At 42.6% G+C, this 20,397-nt stretch overlaps 1 protein-coding gene and 1 long non-coding RNA gene across 9 annotated transcripts in view; one reads left to right on the forward strand and one right to left on the reverse strand.

Annotated features, from left to right (window-relative positions):
- The window catches only part of ST3GAL6 (ST3 beta-galactoside alpha-2,3-sialyltransferase 6), a 95,296-nt gene that overhangs the window by 2,001 nt on the left and 72,898 nt on the right, over positions 1-20,397 (forward strand). For 2 of the 8 annotated variants that reach the window (XM_024759268.1, XM_024759278.1), the window contains exon 1: positions 18,960-19,118. The exons of 2 other annotated variants lie outside the window; for them this stretch is intronic. The gene's annotated coding sequence lies outside the window, so the exon portion shown is untranslated. Of the gene's footprint in view, positions 1-16,841; positions 18,602-18,958; positions 19,119-20,397 lie in introns of those variants that run through there. 4 more of the 8 variants (XM_024759277.1, XM_024759273.1, XM_024759271.1 and 1 more) reach the window with 4 other exon arrangements.
- Positions 2,873-19,629, reverse strand: LOC112409279 (uncharacterized). The gene is made up of 3 exons (XR_003005133.1): positions 19,461-19,629; positions 3,132-3,242; positions 2,873-3,051 (listed from the first exon to the last, which is right to left on the reverse strand). It is a non-coding gene; the product is annotated as an uncharacterized LOC112409279 (long non-coding RNA).

A 20,397-nucleotide genomic window follows, 5' to 3' on the forward strand; every position in this document is an offset into this window, starting at 1 on the left:
TTTTCATATAGCGTAGAGCACAGAGATTTGCATAGTAGGTGCTCAATTAGAACTAGATTATCCAAAGCCAGATTAAGTACATGTGTAGGACACCAGGAAAAGAGGTACCCTGTTTTATTTTTAAATAGAAATCGACATATAATTATATATATATATTTTTTCTTTTTCTTTTTTTTTTTGCGGTACGTGGGCCTCTCACTGTCGTGGTCTCTCCAGTTGCGGAGCACAGGCTGGGGACGCGCAGGTTCAGCGACCATGGCTCACAGGCCCAGCCGCTCCATGGCATGTGGGATCTTACCGGACCGGGGCATGAACCCGTGTCCCCTGCATCGGCAGGCGAACTCGCAACCACTGCGCCACCAGGGAAGCCCTATAATTATATTTTTAAACTGTAGAAGTCATGTGGAAAAAAAAAAAATTAGGATTTTCCTGGTCTCTCTTCCACTTACATTATGGCTTAAAATTATTTTTATAGGGCTTCCCTGGTGGCGCGGTGGTTGCGAGTCCGCCTGCCCATGCAGGGGACATGGGTTCGTGCCGCGGTCTGGGAAGATACCACATCCCGAGGAGTGGCTGGGCCTGTGAGCCATGGCGGCTGAGACCGAACCACAGGAACCTGTGCTCCGCAACGGGAGAGGCCGCGGCAGTGAGAGGCCCGCGTACCGCAAAAAAAAAAAAAAAATTATTTTTATATAGAATTACTTATTGAAAATGAGCTCCATAACATGTGGAGTCTTTGAGTCTCTAAAGGTTTTAAACTAGCACTGGTATGTGTTTAACATCTTTGGTTTCCAAAACATTTTGAAAATAAATTGGGCAGGTATTATTATTCAGTCCCATGCTGAAGAGGTGGGGAAAAAAAAAAAAAGGAAGAAAAAAAAAAAGGAAAAAAAAAAAAAAGGGAAGAATAAGCACACAAAAGAGGATGTAGCATCAGATCTCACAGGTTAAAGGCTCAGTCCTACAAGAGTGCCCCTTCCTCCCCACTTCAGACAGCAGTCACCAAGTCCCGGTTGTCACCTATGCTTCTGATCTATAGATTGGAGGTTCCAATGACCCCCTCCTTGGGTTTGGTTTATTTGCTAGAGCAGCTCACAGAACATTTTACTTACTAGATTGCTGGTTTATTATAAAAGGATGTAACTCAGGAACAGCCAGATGGAAGAGATACATAGGGCAAGGAATGGGGAAAGGGTACAGAGCTTCTCCAAGCACACTGCTCTCCCCAAATCTTCATGTGTTCACCAACCTGGAAGCCCTCTGAACCCCATCCTGTTCCGTTTTTACAGTAGGCATAATTGATTAAATCATTGGCCAATGGTGACCGAATTCAATCTTCAGCCCCTCTCCCCTCCTGGGAGGTCTGGGGGTGAATCTGAAAGTTCCAATCCTCTAATCACAGAGTTGGTTCCCTTGGCAACCAGCCCCCATCCTTAGGTTAGGTCTAAAAGTCACCTCATTAACATAACAAAAGACGCCTTCGTCACTTATCGCTTAGGAAATTTGTGCCAGAAATGGGGACTAAGACCAAATATATATTTCTTATTATAAATCACAGTATCACACCTGTCAGTGAGGCCCCAAATGCAAGGGCATCAAGAGTACAGAAAATAAGAAAATATAGCTTATATGGTTTAGTCCTGTAAACTCCAAAAAATGACTGAAACATAGCTGCAGGCTTCTGGAAATCCTCACCTTCTAACTGGAAGAGAGCCTGAGAGAAGTGGGAACACCTTGTCTTCTTCCATTGTCTTAGACTTTGTAATTAAATTTTGACTTGACATTCTTCCCTTGACTTGGGAATGACAGAACAAATTTTCTTGCTCTGTCCGTTTTTAAAAGAAAGGATTCTTGTAAATGTGTCATACTTTACCAGTATTCTTAATAAACTTTGGCAAGGATGTGGCACAGAATGAAACTACTCTTTTCAGATGTAAACGCAGGCATAGGTCCTGTAAAATCTTTAAAGAAAAGTGATGGGAGAAGAGAAAACATGTCTCTGTTATCTCTGAGGAGCTGTCCCTTTCCAGAACCTAACCTGGGCCAGTAAACTGTTCCAACTCATCCTGATTGAAAATAAGAATGAGCTGGAGGGGATAGAGGTGGAAATGGAGAAGTGAGAAACTTAAGGAGATTGTAAGGTTATTTAGGAATATATGGTCCAAAAGGACATTTAGCAGAAATCAGAGGGACAGTTCTCTCTTCCAAAAGGGAAATAATCTTTTGCTCCTGTTGGCATATTTTCCTGAGTATCTCTTGGTTGAATTTCTGCAATAGCAAAATAATCAGTTTATCAATATGTAGTGGGTTTAGTGCATTACTTAGAAATGTTGATAGCACAGACTCTTAGACTTGTGGAAATTTTAGGAGTTAGAAAATTAATCCTTCACCTATGCAGGAATTCTGAAAAAGTTATATTGTTAATACAGGCAAGTTATTCCATCACTAGACACCTTGTGGTGTTAAATGGCTGGATAAGTACCTAGCCCTTTAATGATATGGTTTGATCCAAAAGATAAAATTGAAGATAAGTAGAGAAAAAAATGAACCAAGAAATGTGTCTAACAGAATCTCCCACCTGAAAATCAGGTCAGTAATCTTAATTTAAAATTAGTTCTCAAAGCCAACATTTCGATAAACCATAGAGAGACCATGCTTCTTTTCTTTTCTTTTTTAAAAATTTCTTTATTGCATTTATTTTATTTTATTTTTTGGCTGCGTTGGGTCTTTGTTGCTGCCCGCGGGCTTTCTCTAGTTGCGGCGAGCGGGGGCAACTCTTCGTTGCGGTGCATGGGTTTCTCATTGCGGTGGCTTCTCTTTGTTTTGGAGCATGGGTCCTAGGCGCGCGGGCTTCAGTAGTTGTGCATGGGCTTAGTTGCTCTGTGGCATGTCGGATCTTCCCGGACCAGAGCTCAAACCCATGGCCCCTGCATTGGCAGGCGGATTCTTAACCACTGCGCCACCAGGGAAGCCCCCATGGTTATTTTCTGATGAGAGCCTGGATTGTCAGGGTTCTAGACTGCTAGTTGTATATGCGGGATGATTTTGGGGCTGTAAGAAGGAAAAATGTGACTGACTTTAACACTGAATGTATTTTAATATATTACATATTAATATAATGAAAGACATACTTTATAACGATTCCAGGGTCAGATCATTTAGCAGCTGGTCCACCTCATCAAGGATCCACCTTTCTGTCTTCTTGTTCTGCCTTCTCCAGATGCTGGCTTCATGTCCCTCAGCTGGAAGAGGGACAGAGAGAGCACTCCCTTTCCTCATTTATCTTCTGAAGAGACTAGGAAAACTTTTCCAAAGGCCCTCCTCCCTTATCGCATTGGCGAGAATCGTGTGGCATGCTGGTTCCTAACCTCCTCAACCCCAAAGGCAGTGGCTGCCATGGTTGGTTCAAACCCATCCTGATTTACACCCCTGGGACTGGGAGAAGCCCAGTCTCCCTTAAAGTTTATGGCCAGCCAAGTCCTTAAAATCTTTGGGTTTCTATTGACAAGGGTACAGGGAAAAATGAATTTAAGACAGACCATTGCATCAAGAAGGCAGTGTATTTGACAGTCAGTGGAGCACAGAGAAGGGTTTATATGATTCCACCCACCCCATTAAAGGAATCCTTATTATTCACAAGTTCTTTCAAATATTGAGATGAATGCTGTTTTTGTCATTTCACTTGGGCTTGGATATTTTTCCGGATAGAAGAAAATAAGCCTAATTTCTTTCTGTTGTGTCAACTGCCCAAGCAACAGGATTTAAATGTAGCTCTCACGTGACTCCTAACTCTTTTCCTAAAGTTCCTAAGCTAAATTCGCCCGTTCTGCTCAGCCATACCTTGTGGTTTCCAAATCTTTCACTATGTCTTCTCACTGTACATCCCTTATTTCTCCTCAATGAACTACAAGAAACTCAACTTTCAAGACCTAGCTCTGGAAAGCCTTTCCAAATTCCGCATGGTTGTCGGGTGCTCCACCGTCAACATTTACTGAACTCTACATGCCAGTCATTATGCCAAAGGCTTTATCAAGAACCTCACTTAGGAATCCCCAGGCAGTCCAGTGTTTAGGGCTCCACGCTTCCATTGCAGACGACATGGGTTCAATCCCTGGTCAGGGAAGTAAGAGCCCGCATGCCATTGGCGTGGCCAAAAAAATAAAAAAAGAATCTCACATAATCTTCATAAGAACCCTATGGGACTGTTATAATTTTATCTCAGTTTCATAAGTAACAAAACTGAGGCACAGAGAGATTAAGTAATTTACGAGGTCACACAGTATATAAATGGTGAGGCCAGGATTCAAAACCAGATGATTAGACTCCAGGGTCCTGGCTCATAAGCATTATATCCTACAGCCTCCTATGCTCTTATCGGCATCTCCAGAGTTCTTCTCGCCCAGTGCCTGGCACATAGTGAACACTTCACAAATGTTTGCTGAGTGAATGAATGATTCATGATTTTTCTCTTCTATAGAATATCATTTATCAATTTCCTCCTGAAAATGTGATGCCCAGCATTGAAAACACTACTCCAAGTGGTTTTTGGCCAGAACAAAATAAATGGCACATGTAGGAAGCCAGATAATGTCTCCACCCCGTGCCCCCCAAAATTGTCCCCAGAAACTGTGAAAATGTTACTCTAAATGGCAAAAGGAACTTTACAGACATAATTAAGGAGATTGAGAGGGGAAGATTATCCAGGTGGGCCCAATGTAACTACAGGGTCTTTATAAGAGGGAGGCAAGGAGGGTCAGAGTCAGAAAAGAACATGTGTTGAGAGAAACAGGTGTCACAGAGAGACCTGAAGATGCTACGCTGCTGGCCTTGAAAATGGAAGAAGGGCCACAAACCACGGAATGCAAGTGGTCTTTAGACACTGGAAAAGGCAAGGAAACTGATTCCCCCCTGGAACCTCCAGAAGGAATGCAGCCTTGATGACATCTTGATTTTGGACTTCTGACCTCTAGAACTGTAAGGAAATAAATTTGTGTTGTTTTAAGCTAATAAAGTATGATTTGCTGTAACAAAGCTTAGCAGCAGGAGGAAAATAATACAGCATAGATACTTTTCTTGATGTAGTTATGTTTCTATTAATAACAGCCTAGCAGTGTAGCCCTCTTGATATTAGGCACATTGAGTTTTCAGACTGCAGGCAGATTAATCTAAAAATATAGATTCTCTCTTTTCATTTTTTTTTTAAGACTCTTAGTTGGCATCCGTCCCCTTCATGTGGCCCAGACCTCCTGTATTGTCACCACCATCCTAGTACCTTTTGTTTGCTCTCATTGATGCTGTGTTAGAAGTTTGTTTCCCAAGAGGCCCATTCACAAGAAATAACAAATTCCCCCACATCCTTGGGACTGTGTTCTCACCACAAAATCTAACATTATGTTACTCGTTTGGATGTAGTCAGAATTTTTTTTTTAAATCTAAATTTCTAAAATGTCTGTCTATGGAAGAGGAAAAGAAGAGTTATTTCAAGTTAAGCCATAAAAGCATCTCAACCTCTAAGTATTTTGAATCCTGATAATCAGTGATAGCAGATTTCTGACTTCAAGTTAATAGATTCTTGCATTTAGGATATAAAATATTTATTATTTTATTTTGCCTGCCCATCTAAATTTGTATTTTATTACTAACCCATGCCTTGTTATTCCTCCTATGAATCAGAGATATCATCTGTCTTGCAGTCCTTTAATAATGACTTTAACTTGAGCAGTTGGTATATTTAACTCCCTAAACCATGCTTATTAAAGTGTGGTCCTTGGACAGGCAGCATCAGCAACTTCTGGGAGCCTGTTAGAAATAAAAATTCTCAGGCCACACTCTAGTCCTGCAGAATGAGAGACCCTGAGGCGGGGCCAAAAATCTGAGGCAATAATTAGGGCTTGGAACTATGTTAGGTGATGGGGTCAGAGTGTGAGACCTCTACAGACCTTTTGGAAAAGTCATTCATATCTCAGTGACTAAGAATCCTTGGGTAAGATTCTCTTCTGGCAAATTCTAAGTACGTGCATGTCTTATTTTAAGCAAAGGTAACACTAGAAAAGGAAAACCTTTTGGAAAAAAATAAGGAAGATTATTTTCTGCATAAAGCAAATTACAAATATCATGTTCCCAAATGCTTCCAGGAAGTTGTTTCCTCTAGTTCCCACCACGCTGTTTATGTCCAACAGTTACAATACCCTGACAAATAGTGTTTGTCTACGTGTCTGCTCATCTGCAATCATCATCAAGGTGGAAAATCTGTTCATTCACCACTGTTCTCTTTGAACTTAGCCAATGCATGACACATAGAATCTCAGTAAGTGTTTGTAGTCTTAATGCCTATTTCCCTCATATCATTTCTCAAGGCAGGAATTCCAATGTCTAGGATTCTGTATGCCTGATGCCTGGAATGCCATAGTGCTGGGTATATAGTAGGTTCTCGATAAACATATAAATGAATAAATCAATGAAATCATGATGTATATATCCAATTCCATTCCCCCTATTAACATGATCATTTCACATTGTGATGTGCTATGAAGTTTTAGTAGAAATAAGTAGGCGTGGGTTGGTGCCAAAGGAATTTCTGTTGCACTAAGATTTTGATTGCCAAAACATTGGGCATTGCACAAACTACTTCTGTAGAGATGAAGAAAAGCCAGCTAGCGAAAAGATAGAGGATTTCAGAAATTAACCTGAATTTTGACCAGAATTCGTCTTATTATATCTGAACCAAAACACACGTTATTGAAAAAAGACTAATTGTATTAAGTACTAACAGTAAGATATTAAGAAATGCTGATAACCGTATGGTTCCTAGAGCAATAGGAAGCAATTTTATATTAAATCTGTCACGGCAAGTTTGCCATACGATTTTTTTTCTAAGAATATTTCTCGTGAAGTAAGTGACATTCATGTCCAAACTTATATTCATGGTTGATTTTTATGAAAAGATCCCAGCCCTTGGTTTTCTAACTGGATATACAGAGAATCAAATCTACAGCAATTTTGTCTCCTGTTAACTGGTTTGGGGAGATAGAAGAGTAGATTATAATAGAATACTGAAGAAGAGTCTTTTCCCCACAAAGACAAGCTGTTTTTTTTGTTTGTTTGTTGTTTTGCTGTACACGGGCCTCTCACTGTTGCGGCCTCTCCCGTTGTGGAGCACAGGCTCCCCACACGCAGGCTCAGCGGCCATGGCTCACGGGCCCAGCCGCTCCGCGGCATGTGGGATCTTCTCAGACCGGGGCACGAACCCGTGTCCCCTGCATCGGCAGGCAGACTCTCAACCACTGCGCCACCAGGGAAGCCCTACAAGCTGGTTTTAAATTTGTTTAACCACTAAGCAAATTTAAACACCGTTCTTTATTGTTGTTTTTATCTGATCCTTTGATATGCTAATATGTATTGCTTGTGGCTTGGAGGAGGGTTAGAACTCAATCTTATTTGCCTCAGATCTTGTATTCTTTTTTCTTTTTTTTAATTTTATTTATTTTTGGCTGCGTTGGGCCTTCGTTGCTGCGTGGGCTTTCTCTAGTTGTGGCGAGGGGGGCTACTCTTCCTTGCGGTGCACTGGCTTATTGCTGCTGTGGCTTCTCTTGTTGCGGAGCATGGGCTCTAGGAGCGCGGTCTTCAGTAGTTGCAGCACTCGGGCTCTAGAGCACAAGTTCAGTAGTTGTGGCGCAAGGGCTTAGTTGCTCCAGGGCATGTGGGATCTTCTCGGACCAGGGCTCGAACCCATGTCCCCTGCATTAGCAGATGGATTCTTAACCACTGCGCCACCAGGGAAGTCCTGAATCTTGTATGCTTGGAACTCAGATTAGCATCTCCCAACAACACAGTTTGGGAAAGGATACTCAACTCCAAAAGCAAGTATTTAATTCATTGTGAAATAACATTTATAAAGGGAAGAACTAAAAAGGCCCACAGAACACTGCATCAGACTCTGTTTTTACCTGTTAGGTCACTCCTGGATGGATCTTTATGTTTAAGGACAGTAAGAAGAGCATCATTTCTACTAGGGAAAAAAATAGAAATGATAATGAAATGGAAATGTTGGTGTTTAGCTTGAAGATAAAGAAAAATTAAAGACATAAATGGATCACTATTTTATCAAAATTCAGAAACTTGGGGATTAGGTTATATCTGTGCACTTTAGTTTTTTTCTGTGTATGTCAGTCATTTGAGGGATTTCAGGACAAAAGCATTAGGTTCCTCTCTCTCTGCCAAATGAATGCATGTGCCAGGGATCAGGACCCACCCAGACCTAGGTTTGAATCTGGTTTTGTTCCTGCTTTTGTCCTCTTCATGCTGTCTCAGTAATATTTAACTCCCAGGTTTGCTATCATTAAATGTGATCATGAATGCCAAGTCCCTCCTTAGGGCTCAAGAAATGTTACTTTCTTTCTGCTTCACCTACCTCTCTCTCCTGTCTAGGGTTTTGATTCATTTGGGGCTGCCATACTCTGCCTTGTGTTATTAGGTGACTGTTAATAAGAATTTGTTTTAGGGCTTCCCCGGTGGCGCAGTGGTTAAGAATCTGCCTGCCAATGCAGGGGACACGGGTTTGAGCCCTGCTCCAAGAAGATCCCACATGCTATACAGCAACTAAGCCCGTGCACCACAACTACTGAGCCTGCACTCTAGAGCCCGTGAGCCACAACTACTGAGCCCGTGTGCCACAACTATTGAAGCCCGCGTGCCTAGAGCCCGTGCTCCACAACAAGAGAAGCCACAGCAGCGAGAAGCCCGCCCACCGCAACAGACTAGCCCCTGCTCGCTGCAACTAGAGAAAGCCTGCGCCTAGTAACAAAGACCCAACTCAGCCAAAAATAAATAAATTTTTTTAAAAAAAGAATTTTTTTTAAACCTCTTTATGTTTCCCCATGAATCCCTGCTATAAATATTCATCCCTCCTCTATCTCTAGAAGGTAACCATGCTTTGGTGTTCTGTTGTTCAGTGAGTTTTCTGTTACAGGATAAAAAGACAAAAGTTACCAAATCCCTAAAAGATGACTGAAATATGTTTTCAAAAGCATAGACTGATGGAGGCAGAGAAGGTGGAGTCCACTGTTGTTCTCTGTTTGGGTGGGGCTGGGAGTCAGGGTGTTCTAGAGAGAAAGGGAAGAGAGGCCTAAGCAGAGTTTGGAGAGATTTGCCTAATGTTGGGAAGTGAAAGAGCAAGTTGTGGGTCTCCAGGATATGATCACACAGAGAGCTGCTCTAGGTGGTGGGATGTCTGATGGGGTGGCCCTGGGTATCTAGGCTCGGGGGTGGTGGTGTTGAAATAAACACCATGTGAGAGGGAAGCACAGGTGAAATGGAGATGAAGGGCTCAACAAGATGACGTTTGAAAGCTCTTTCAGGACACTGTTAATTATCAGAATATAAGCTCCAGGAGAGCAAGGATTTTTGCCTGTTTCCTCACCGGCAAACTGTATTCCTAGCACCTTCAACAGTGTCTGACATATAGCAAGCACTTAATCAATATGCATTTGATGACTGAATGTGGAGTGTTAATGACATGAAGGATAGAAGTTCAGGTAAGATGGGGGAAAAGAAGGAGAGGTCAAGGATGACAAGCATTATCAGTAATAATGAGTCAGTTAAGAGAAAAGGCTGGTTGGTGTGGAAGACTAAAACATTCAGTTTTCTATTTGTAGACTCTGCTTTTTGTAAAGTACTTTGCATACAGTGGGTGCTGATAAATACATGATGGACGGGATGCTCAGCAAGCAGTTGGGAGTACACGATTGAGAATTAAGAAAGTAGTCGGAGCTAGAAATGGAAGACTCCCCAGTCCCTCTGTGGAAGTGGTGAGTGGGTCCCAGAGAGATCTCAGATATAGAGTAAGTGCGGGGGGGCAGGGGGGTGACAACTGCAAGGACATGCACATTTTCTGAAGCAATGTACAAATGAACTTATGAATCATCTTGGAGTTAAGTACAATTTAGGGACAACTTCCAAATATTTAGTATTGGATTTTTATTGCTTTCCAGCCTGTGGATTAGAATTTTATCTGAGAGAGTCTCAGTGGCAGGACTCTTGGTGTTAACGGACCCAGGAAGATTCAACGGTATTCAGCTTTTAAATCTATAGACAGTAAATGTTTTATCAGTTACACAAAACTTAGGGGATCCAACGTCTAGGATTTGGCTTGGTTAAAATGCATTGATTTATCTTGTAATAGGCACAGAGGCATACAATTAAATCCTGCTTACTCCCATCCCTCTCTCCAAGCAAAACCAAAATTATATGTGCTTCTTTTCAGTCCCTTAGGCAGGGATTCAGAAACCCACAGTTTTACGGAATAATACTAAAGTGATGGTGAAGACGAAATGTATCAGTATTTGCCACTTCTGAGGCACTGCAGACCATTGCTTGGATGGTCAGTATATCACCATGTGTTAATAGACTTGTAATAATTAACAGTCATGAGCAGGATTTGAAAAAACTGCTGCCAATCTGAACACACACAAAATAAATTAAAAAGCTGACAAGAAGATACAGTAAAAATGAAAACTGTAGTAAAACAACTACTAGTTTAAATCACTGGGAAACAATTGTCAGTTTTAACCCTTCATTTACTTCTACTTCAGATGTTCATAAGTGGTTCCTGTATCTAGAGGTTTTCATTACTGATACTGGTCCTCTTTTATTCATAATGTCCTGTAGTGTAATAAACTATTCCTAGCGAGGAATAAAAATAAAGAATTGAAGTACTGGGTATGCATGCTTCCAGGAAGCCGCTGAGCATGTTTTCTTTGTGATGACCCTGATGCCATTATAGCTACTGCTTCTACTACTATAATTACCTTAAAAATGGGATCTGCCCCCCCAAGTGACTTCAGGTGTGAAAGAGAGCAGACTGACCTGGGAGGAATGATGGCTAGGGTTCTGATGAAAGGTTTCAGTAACTTACTTTCTGTATATCCCTGGAGAAAACATTCTGGGTTTTTGGAAACTGGAAATGACTACAATTCCATTTCAGTTGACATTTTGATACCCATGCACAAAAGGCTAATTAAGCCTTCACAAGATTCTCATTCAATTAACCATGGTTGTGTTTTCCCAAAATGTCCCACTGTAGCATGTAATTGATTTTCTCCCATTCTTCATCTCTTGAATAGAAAGGCACTATGTCATGGGTGTGAAGAGTTTAATATGGGTTCAAAGTTTAGATTTGGGCCCTTGGACAAGCTGTGTAATTTCTCTGAGCCTTAATTCCTTATCTGGAAAATGGGAATAATGATATTTAGCTTACGGGTTTGCTATGTGTGGTAAACAATGCAGTCTATAAAATCACCTAGCATCTGGCAGGAGTATAATATGTCACACTAGAGTTGTCAACTTTAATAATATAAGCAAAAACGAGTTTTTTGGGGAATAGCCAGAGGAACTGCAATTCTGGATACACGAACCATGGCAGACCATAGGCAAATCCGAAGAACAAGGAACGGGAACCTGCTTTTATAGCGAAGGGTGAGTGGGGGATTGGGAAGGGCTATTATAACCAAGGAGTCCATTGGAGGAAGCTGGGAGTTCAAAGTATGGAGGCTTTTCATGGGTTGGGCTGCTACAGTTTATGATTGGCTGGGCTGGCCTTGGGCAAAGAGAAGTTTTCTTCTTCCTGCTGTATAGTAAAGTAGGCAAGACCTTTCTGTTTGGAGTAATTGGAGATGCATGGCAGATCATGAAAGCTCCCACTACAGGCCTGTTCTGACTCGAATTTTAGCTGAAGTGTCTTTAATTAACCCTAGTATATCCAGCGGTTCCACCTTGCCCTTCTTTTTTCCCCTACCCTCTTGAATCCCCTATGTTTATCTTCAGCTGTGGTGGCGGAAAGCTGGGAGAGGTTCCTAGTTATGCAGGGGCCGAGGTTCCTGGGGGACTCTCTAGAACCAACTTGGTATCCCACCAGTGTCTCTCTGCTTGACAAGTCAGTCTCTTACAAATATTCTTTGGTGATGTAGAATTCCCTTCAAGTTTGAAATTAGATGAGTTCCTTTTAATTCAAAGGTTGAGAATAATAGAAACCTAAAACACTGTCACTATCAGGGTTCTGATGAAAATGGTGTATAATCCTCCCTTTACAACAGAGTAACCACAGACCCCCCCACTCCCCAACAAGCAAAGTTCAGTTTGATATGTTTCCAAGCAACTGCATGTAAAAATTCCTAAAACATAAAAAGCTTTGAAATTTCTACTTTTTTTTTTTTTGGTTACAAATGGCGCTTATTGTGAAAATCAAACATTCTGAAATGAATAATTTAGAAAGGAAAGTCCTCCCATGAATGCATCCTCCAGAGATAGCTAATGTTCATGTCTGGTATGTATCGTATCAGATACTTTCTGTTTGTGTACTAACATAAGCTGTACTATAAATATCATTATTTCTATTTTTTGTATATCTAACAGTAACAGGATCCTACTAGGCAACTTGCTTAGCAACTTGCTGTTTAAATTTAATAATATCTTGGACATTATTCCAAGTCATTAGATATAGGACTAACTCATGGTTTTAGTGACTATACAGAAATCTACAGTATATGTGAACCCTATTACTCCAGTCCCTTACCAATGGCTGTTTGAGTCATGGTGTCTCTCCATTATAAGCAATATCTAAATGGCAATTCTTAAACATAACTTTGTATAACCAGGCAAAGATATCTACAACAAAAGTTTCTATCAGTGGAATTTCTGCAACAAAGTATATAAATGTTTAAAATTATAACTGATTTTGCTAAAATATCCTCCAAAAACACCTGACCAATTTGCATTCTCACAAAAAGCACAGGGAAGTACTTATATCTCCACACTAAGTTTTTTTTAAAGGTTTTTATATTTTTTTAAATATTTATTTATTATTTGGTTGCACGGGGTCTTAGTTGTGGCAGGCGGGCTCCTTAGCTGCAGCATGTGAACTCTTAAGTTGTGTCATGCGTGTGGGATCTAGTTCCCTGACCAGGGATGGAACCAGGTCCCCTGCATTGGGAGTGCGGAGTCTTATCCACTGCGCCACCAAGGAAGTCCCCACACTGAGTTTTAATAATCATTTTTACCAATAAGTGCAAATGATACGTAAATTTGATTAGTGAAGTCCAGACTCTTCAAATTTACTAGAATGTAAGCTCCACAGGGGCAGAAATTATTGTCTGTTTCCTTCACAGCTATATACCTGCTCAGAACAGTGCCTGGCACATAGTAGGTATACATATTTGTTTAATTAAGTAATGTTTATTTTTCTCTTCAGAGTGCTGCTTGTTCATGTAGTTTGCCTATTTTTCTATTAAATTCTTGGGGTTTTTTTGGTCCCCTAAGAGCTCTTGGTATAATAAGTAACCATTTGCTGTGTGCTGCAAGTATTTTTTCCCAACTTGTCTTTTTATTTCTTGGTGCGTTTTGCCTTTAGAAACTACATTTTTATGAGTTCGAATGTATTAACCTTTTTCTTCAAGCTTCTTTCATGCCTAGTTTTTTTCCACTGCACAATAAAAACAAGATTCACATAGGTTTTCTTCTTGTTCTTTCAACATGGGCTTAAGGGTTTTGTTTTGTTTTCATCTGATATTTCTATTTGGTGTCTACAGATTGGAAAAAATGCATTGTATAGAATAAAGAGCACACAGGTAGGGAATCGCCAAGTTAGAGAGTTCAAATTTGTACCTAAACACTGACGCATTTTTATTTTGGATTTTTTTTTTTTACTCTCTTTCCCCAAACACATAAAAATAACTTTGTTAGTGCCTTTTTAAAAATTACAAATATTGCTCATGTACATTATAAATACTTCAAGTTAGATAGATTTAGGGTAAGCAGCAAAAATCCCCTTCTTTCTCTACCCCTATAATTCTAGAAGAAATCTCTGTCAACATTTTGGTGTGTAGGCTTCAGGACCTTCTCTTATGTACTCACAAGTACATACACACATACCAGTGGTCCTTTATTTTTCTGCTTGATATAAATGAATCACACTGTATGTGTTTTATGAATGTAGAACTTCTAAAGCCAATATACTGTAGCTGTCATCATATCAGTATATGTATATATACATATTTATAATAGCTTTGCAACAGTTGCATTCATTACTAGGATATACTACCATAATCTAATTAGTCACTTTCTATTCGTGGGCATTATTTTCCTGTTTTTAAACATTACAGGCAATGCTGCTGTGACCATCCCCATACATATTTTTGTGTTCCTGTGTAATTAGTTCTGCAGGATGGAGTTCTAAAAAATGGAACTGATTTGAAAGGTACACGCATTTACAGCAGACTGGAGTTTACGAAATGCAGAGAAGCCTTTGTGCCACTCACAGCCCAGTGTAATGACTCCACCTTGCACTCTGCCTCAGGAGTGCTATAGAAAATAGCCTTTTGCTTTTTGTTTTTTAAGCATGAAGCTTTGAACATGAAAATATAAAATAGTTAATTATTTGAGTGTAGGTTTATGTACATTTTGCCCAGCAATTCCACTTTTAGGGATCCATCCTATAACAACACTCCCATGAAGTGAAGTAGCATAAGTTCAGCTCCATAAACCAGTTATGATGAAAAAAGTTGTTAAAAATGTTAAGTATCATTAATGCGCTAAGTGAGTGCTCTAAGTGACCCAGATATTTTGTCTCAATTATAAGTCATGGGACTGGAAATTAGGAGAGCATCTCCACAGACAGATGGTAAGGGTGAGACATCTCCCTTCTCTCCTGTGAGGTGGCACATCAGCTGGGACAGTGGTCCAGGCTTCTAACATTTCTCAGGATTGAATAAGAGCTCTGAGCAAGCTGCTCCAAGATACAGCAGCTTTGTACACTGCTCCCACCCCCTCGCCCCGCCCACAATTCGGGGAGGTGTCCTACCATCTGGCGATCTGTGCAGGGAGCTACCCAGCAACCAGAAGGGCCAACCTCTTTTCGTTGTCGGGGTAACTAGGAGTCAGGAAGAGATCTCAGTTCCTTTCCCTCCTGGTCCTCATTCCTAGATCACTTGGCTTGAGGCCAGAACTGCTTTCCAGGGAGATAAGTCAAGGAACTTTAGCATAACCACCGAATTGCCCTCTAAAAAGGAAGTAGTACTTTACACTTACTTGAATAGCTTCCTTGCCACCTTTGCTGGAAACTCACTAATTGACTCTTTAATCTTTTTAGTTTTTGCCAATCTGATTTCTCATTACTGTCTAGTTTTTCTTACACAGTGTTATTATAAAACAGACACTAAATTTTTTGGACATGTTTGTGGACTATTTGTCTTTCTTCTGTGAATTGCTTGCTTATGACCTGTGTCCTATTTTTAAATGGGTTGTCTTTATTGATCCATAGGAATTCTTTATATATATTCTGGATATTAACCCTTTTTAATAATACTGCAATTGTTTTCCATCAGTTGCCTTAATTACGGCTCCCACCACATAGATATTGACATGCTCATGTGCTTAGAACTTGCTGAACCCCAGTTCTACCTTCTCCCTTCCCTCCCTCTCCAGCTTGTGGAAGGAGAGTAAATGCAGTTCCTGACAACTACTGGGCCACTAAGACCTCTGAAACCTTGACAGGACTAGTAGAATAAGGAGAATAGGAGAATAAGGAGACACTATCATTTATGAAGTGGCAAATAAGCTTTCTGGTAGATGTGAATTCCTTTTTCATGAACTCACAATACTGGGGAAAACAACACAATGGTTATTTATATATGCAAACGTGTAGCTGAGCCCTTGCTCTGGAATGGAGATTTGGAGAAGATTGGGCTCTGCTTGAAAGTACTAAACTGCCATTTGCTAAAGCAATAGTTTTTCTACACTGTAAGCAGACTCATAGCTCTAAGTTAGGATTTAGACTCCTTACACACTGGCTTATTATTTTTGAGATGCACGTGTCCTCGATTTTTTTTTTTTTTTTTTTTTGCCACACCACGCGGTGTTTGGGATCTTAGTTCCCCGACCAAGGACTAAACCCATCCCTGCAATGGAAGTGCGGAGTCTTAACCACTGGACTGCCAAGGAAGGCCCTGCACATGTTGTTTAAATAATTGCTTGCAGGAGATAAAGACAGGGCTGGCAGGATCTTTACGTAGAGTTGGAGGAAGGATTGTATATAAAAAGGGTTAGCTTGGTCAAGCTCAGTCCTGAGTCAGATATTGTTTAAAACTGAACACCCCAAGATTTGAGAATGTTACGAAAACTTTTTTTTTAAATTATTATTAACTTATGAGGGGATATTGTGCGAAAGTGGCCTCTTTTCACTTTGTGGGTATCTCCAGTCCTGGGGTTCATCTACTATGATCTGATGTGACTTGCTGACAGCACACCCCTACAAGTAGGTCTCTTCTGCATGGAGTAGACAGTCCTACATCAATCATGCCAAGAAAGCCTGCACTTGGGACGGGGCATGAGAATTTGGAAGGCAGGCTGTATACTGGGGTGAAGAAGAAATACTACTTTCTTGAACCTTACTCTAGACTGTGATTCTACAGAGTGCTGAATGGTACCCCAGGGTAGTGCGGGGAACCTGGCTTTCACCTGTCCCTGGATACCCTGGGACACATCCCATGAGACAATATCATTTTAATTCAAAAAGACTGCACCATCCATAATCAAAAAACAAACCTAGCAAACAAGGCCAGCCCTATGTGTACAATGCCTAAATATTATGATTTCAGGGATCTTTAAAAGACCCTGCATGTCCCAGTAGTCCTGGCCCTTCCCTTCCCACCTTATTAGAATAAATCTTCTACACAAAGGCTGAGTTATAGTTACATTGTGAAAACATCCCTCCCCCCGCAAAAAAGTTACCAAAAACACTATCCCAGAGACGGCTACAAATTCACCCTGTTTAATTCTTTATCACCCTCCACAAGAATTCAAAATTTTTACATAGTTGCAATAATGTGCCCATGCAATAATGTATCCTGCATTAAAAAAAAAAAAAAAGTTTTACAGGTCAAAAGCCCTTACACCAGATAGTTACATAGTGATATGACATTCCGGAAAGAAAATTGATTTTGGTTTCGGGCACTTTCATTCGAATCACTGCTCCAAAATAGGTGGTATGACCTTGGGTACATTACTTAACCTCTTGACCCCATTTCATCATTTTTAGGTTGAGATTATTCTGGTTTGCAGGATGAATGAGAGAAACAGACATGATACATGGAGGGTAGCTGACTCATGGTGGGAAAGGACTGGCAGCTAATATTCCTACTTCCTGGATTGATGTTTCTTTTGAGATGAGCACTGTGCTGAGAATTCTCTATGTTGTCATCTATTTTAATCCTCCTAACAACCCCTGAAGATAGGTTGTACTATCTCACTGTAGAGGCGGCCAAAAGGAAGTATACTGAGGTTAAGTCACTTGCTCAAGGTCACACTGCAGGCCAAAGGAGGAGGTGGAATTTGAATTAGGTTAGGGTGAACAGTTCCTTCTTGGTCACTGACTATGAAGAAGCACAAATGTCACCTAAGAACAGTGGATTGCCTCTCCCCTTAGCACATAACGTTACAGATTCAAAAATCCTAGGAAAGCCAGAGGGGAGGAGGTATACCACTGCTTTAATTCTGAAACTCATGAACAAGAGAAGGGTAATAAACTCAGGAGAACCTAAAAGAGCAAAGTAACCTCAAGAAAAATGGGCCCAGATGGACAAATTCCCTAAACATCTTTCACGACTCTGATGTCTCAGGAATCACCTTTAAAATGACAAAATCTGTGTGGGTTCCTTCAAAGGCAATTTGTAGAAAGGGAAAGGGATAGGAATTTTCTGAACCCTCTGGGTTTTTTGATAGGAGAACTGGGAAAATAACAAGTGCTGCCTCCTAGGGCTGTTGTTAAAATTAATACAAATACCAGAAGGTCCGTCACAGACGGAGGACTTTGTTTCAGTGCCTGACACATTACTCACTTTGAATTGCACCCAAGTCTGTGGCTCTTCTCCCTGGGGTCATTTGATGGCATGTGATTTATATCACAAACACTGAAATTTAAAAAGTATTCAGAGGGAAGAGATATGGGGACATATGCATATGTATAACTGATTCACTTTGTTGTAAAGCAGAAACTGACACACCATTGTAAAGCAATTATACTCTAATAAAGATGTTAAAAAAAAAGTATTCACAGCTATCCAAGTATGAAGACGCTTTTCTCAAGGGAGACCTACTTTAATAAGAAAAGAAAATGCACGTCTCACCTTTGTTCTTCTCCCTAAAGTAACGTTTCCTCCAAAAGATAAAAAGCACTAACACATTTGTCCTTGAAGGGCCGAGCCCAGGAATTCTGGTCTCTCTGAACACCCTCTCCCTTCCTGCTGGCGACCAAACCGCCTGCCCGGCCTCGTGTCACAGAAGTCCCCCCACGCGCCAAGCAAAAAGTGTTTACTTCTGCCGCCTGCCAGCCCGGCGGGGAGGGCGGGGAAGCACCCGAGGTGCCCCTCACTTTCGCCCCTGCAGCTTTCCAAACAAACCAGGGCGGGATGGGAGTGTCTTCTTGGCTGTGGAACTTGATCCTCCTACCTTGTCCTGAAGCCACCCGCCGCTTTCCCCCGGCCCCCTTCCCGGTGATTTTCCTGTTCGGGACGCCCGGAGAGGGCGCGCGGCTGGTGTCCGCCCAGCCGGAAAGGTAGGGGCTCGGCCGCGCTCCCACCTAGCCGGCCCGGGGACGGGGAGCCCCACCAGCTCCCTCCGCATTGCACCTTCCTACGCGAACTCTGGGGCGGCCGCGGCCACCACGCATCAGGCGCAAGCCGCCGAGCGGGAGGAGCTTCTCCGCGGCTCCGGAGACGCTAGGCGCTTTCGCCGGAGATCCGAACCCGGGCGCGGCGGGCAGCGCACGCGCCGGCGGACGCCTGGGACTCCGGGCGGCGCCGCGCCCTTCCCCGCTCCCCCGCCGGGTCCTAGGGAGACTGAATCCTTCCCGCGCCGCCCCTTGAACCGCGCCACCTTCCTCCGGTTACCGCCGGCCGCAGGCTTCGGCGGCTCGATGCTTCAGGCGCCGCGGGAGAGGCAGCAGCCGGCTGGAGCGAGCGGCGACGAGGGAGCCGAGAGCAGCGGGCCTCCGGCCCCGGAGCCCGGCACGCCTCTGCGGTCTTCGCGCCGGGGCCTCGGCGGGTAACTCTCCCCCGTCCGCTTCGCTGCGGGTTTGTATCGCCGGGGGAGGGAGGTTGGCGGAGTGGAGAGATCCGCGGGCTTTGCAGCCCCTGAGGCTGAGGATCAGGGGCCGGGGGCGCGCCTCCACGCACCAACCCCCCCTCCCCCCAGGAGCCTGCGTGCGCTGGTCCCGTACCCCCGGGTTTAGGGTGTAAGGGGCGCTCGGCCCCAGGTGCTCTCCCGGGAGGGGCGGGAGGGGCGGGAGGGGCGCTGGAAGCTTGCGCGCAGGGAAGGCCGACTGGGGTGATGGGCGCTTTCCTCACTATTGTTTGCCTGTAAAAGGGTCTGTACGCGAGCAGGGGCGAGAGGTCTGGAAGGTTCTCCCGTTTTACCTTAGAAAATTTTGCTAGAAACCCTTCTTCCCGTTACGGTGGAACTAGACCTAGCAAACCCAGCTCCGAGGCAATTTGGAGGAAAGGGCGGCGGTGAGAAAATTTCCGTGACTTGGGCTGCCGTTAGTTTAGGGGGTAGGCGAGAAGACGCTTGTGGTTTTGAGGCGGATTGTTTCCGAGCTCCCTGGCGATCTCTACCCCTGTGTGCTGTTCTTTTGGCTTGAAAGAAAATCTATCAAAAGCTATTTTCAGAAACTAAAAACAAACCCAAAACAGTTTTTTTGGGGAGGGTCTTCAGTAGAAGGGCGGGGAGAGAGGTTGGGGACGGGGGTGGGCGTTGCTGTTCAAAGATGATGGTTCAGAAACGGTTCTTGGAAGTGGTGATGAGAAAGACATCTTGCATGCCAGCATATCAGAAACTACGTAAACTGCAGATTCTAAACTCAGCAAAGTCGCATGTGCTTAAGAGGAGCGCCGCCGGGGGTAGATAGTTAAGGAAATTGCTGATCGGCCAGAAGCCTCTCGCCCTCTGGCCCCAAGTTCACAGTAACCTTCTGGTCTCTGATAGCAGCTTTTACAAGGCTAGCTTGGATATTTGACTTTCCGGTCATAAAACTTTCTCTCCCGGCTGCAGACCATGAAACTATCTTTTTATTTATATGGAGATGTTAAATATTTAGGAGGATCTGGTCAGGGTGGCAGGTTATTTTCCGTTCGAAAGCATGCTGATTTGACATTTGTAAAGTGATTCGTTTTCGTTTCCTTTTCCTTTCACCTACGACTGCTTTTAAATACGAAGATCTGCAAAGAGCCACTCTTAGATTGTTATCTATTGATAGTTTGTCGTCTCTGAATAAGGCTAATTGTCCCGGAGGCACTTTAGATAATGGCAACTTTGGTTTTTGAGGAGAGAACTCTTCTAGAAACTGTTTTCCTG

This window comes from Neophocaena asiaeorientalis, unplaced genomic scaffold (genome assembly GCF_003031525.2).
Source record: "Neophocaena asiaeorientalis asiaeorientalis breed wild unplaced genomic scaffold, Neophocaena_asiaeorientalis_V1.1 scaffold197, whole genome shotgun sequence".
Taxonomy (NCBI): domain Eukaryota; kingdom Metazoa; phylum Chordata; class Mammalia; order Artiodactyla; family Phocoenidae; genus Neophocaena; species Neophocaena asiaeorientalis.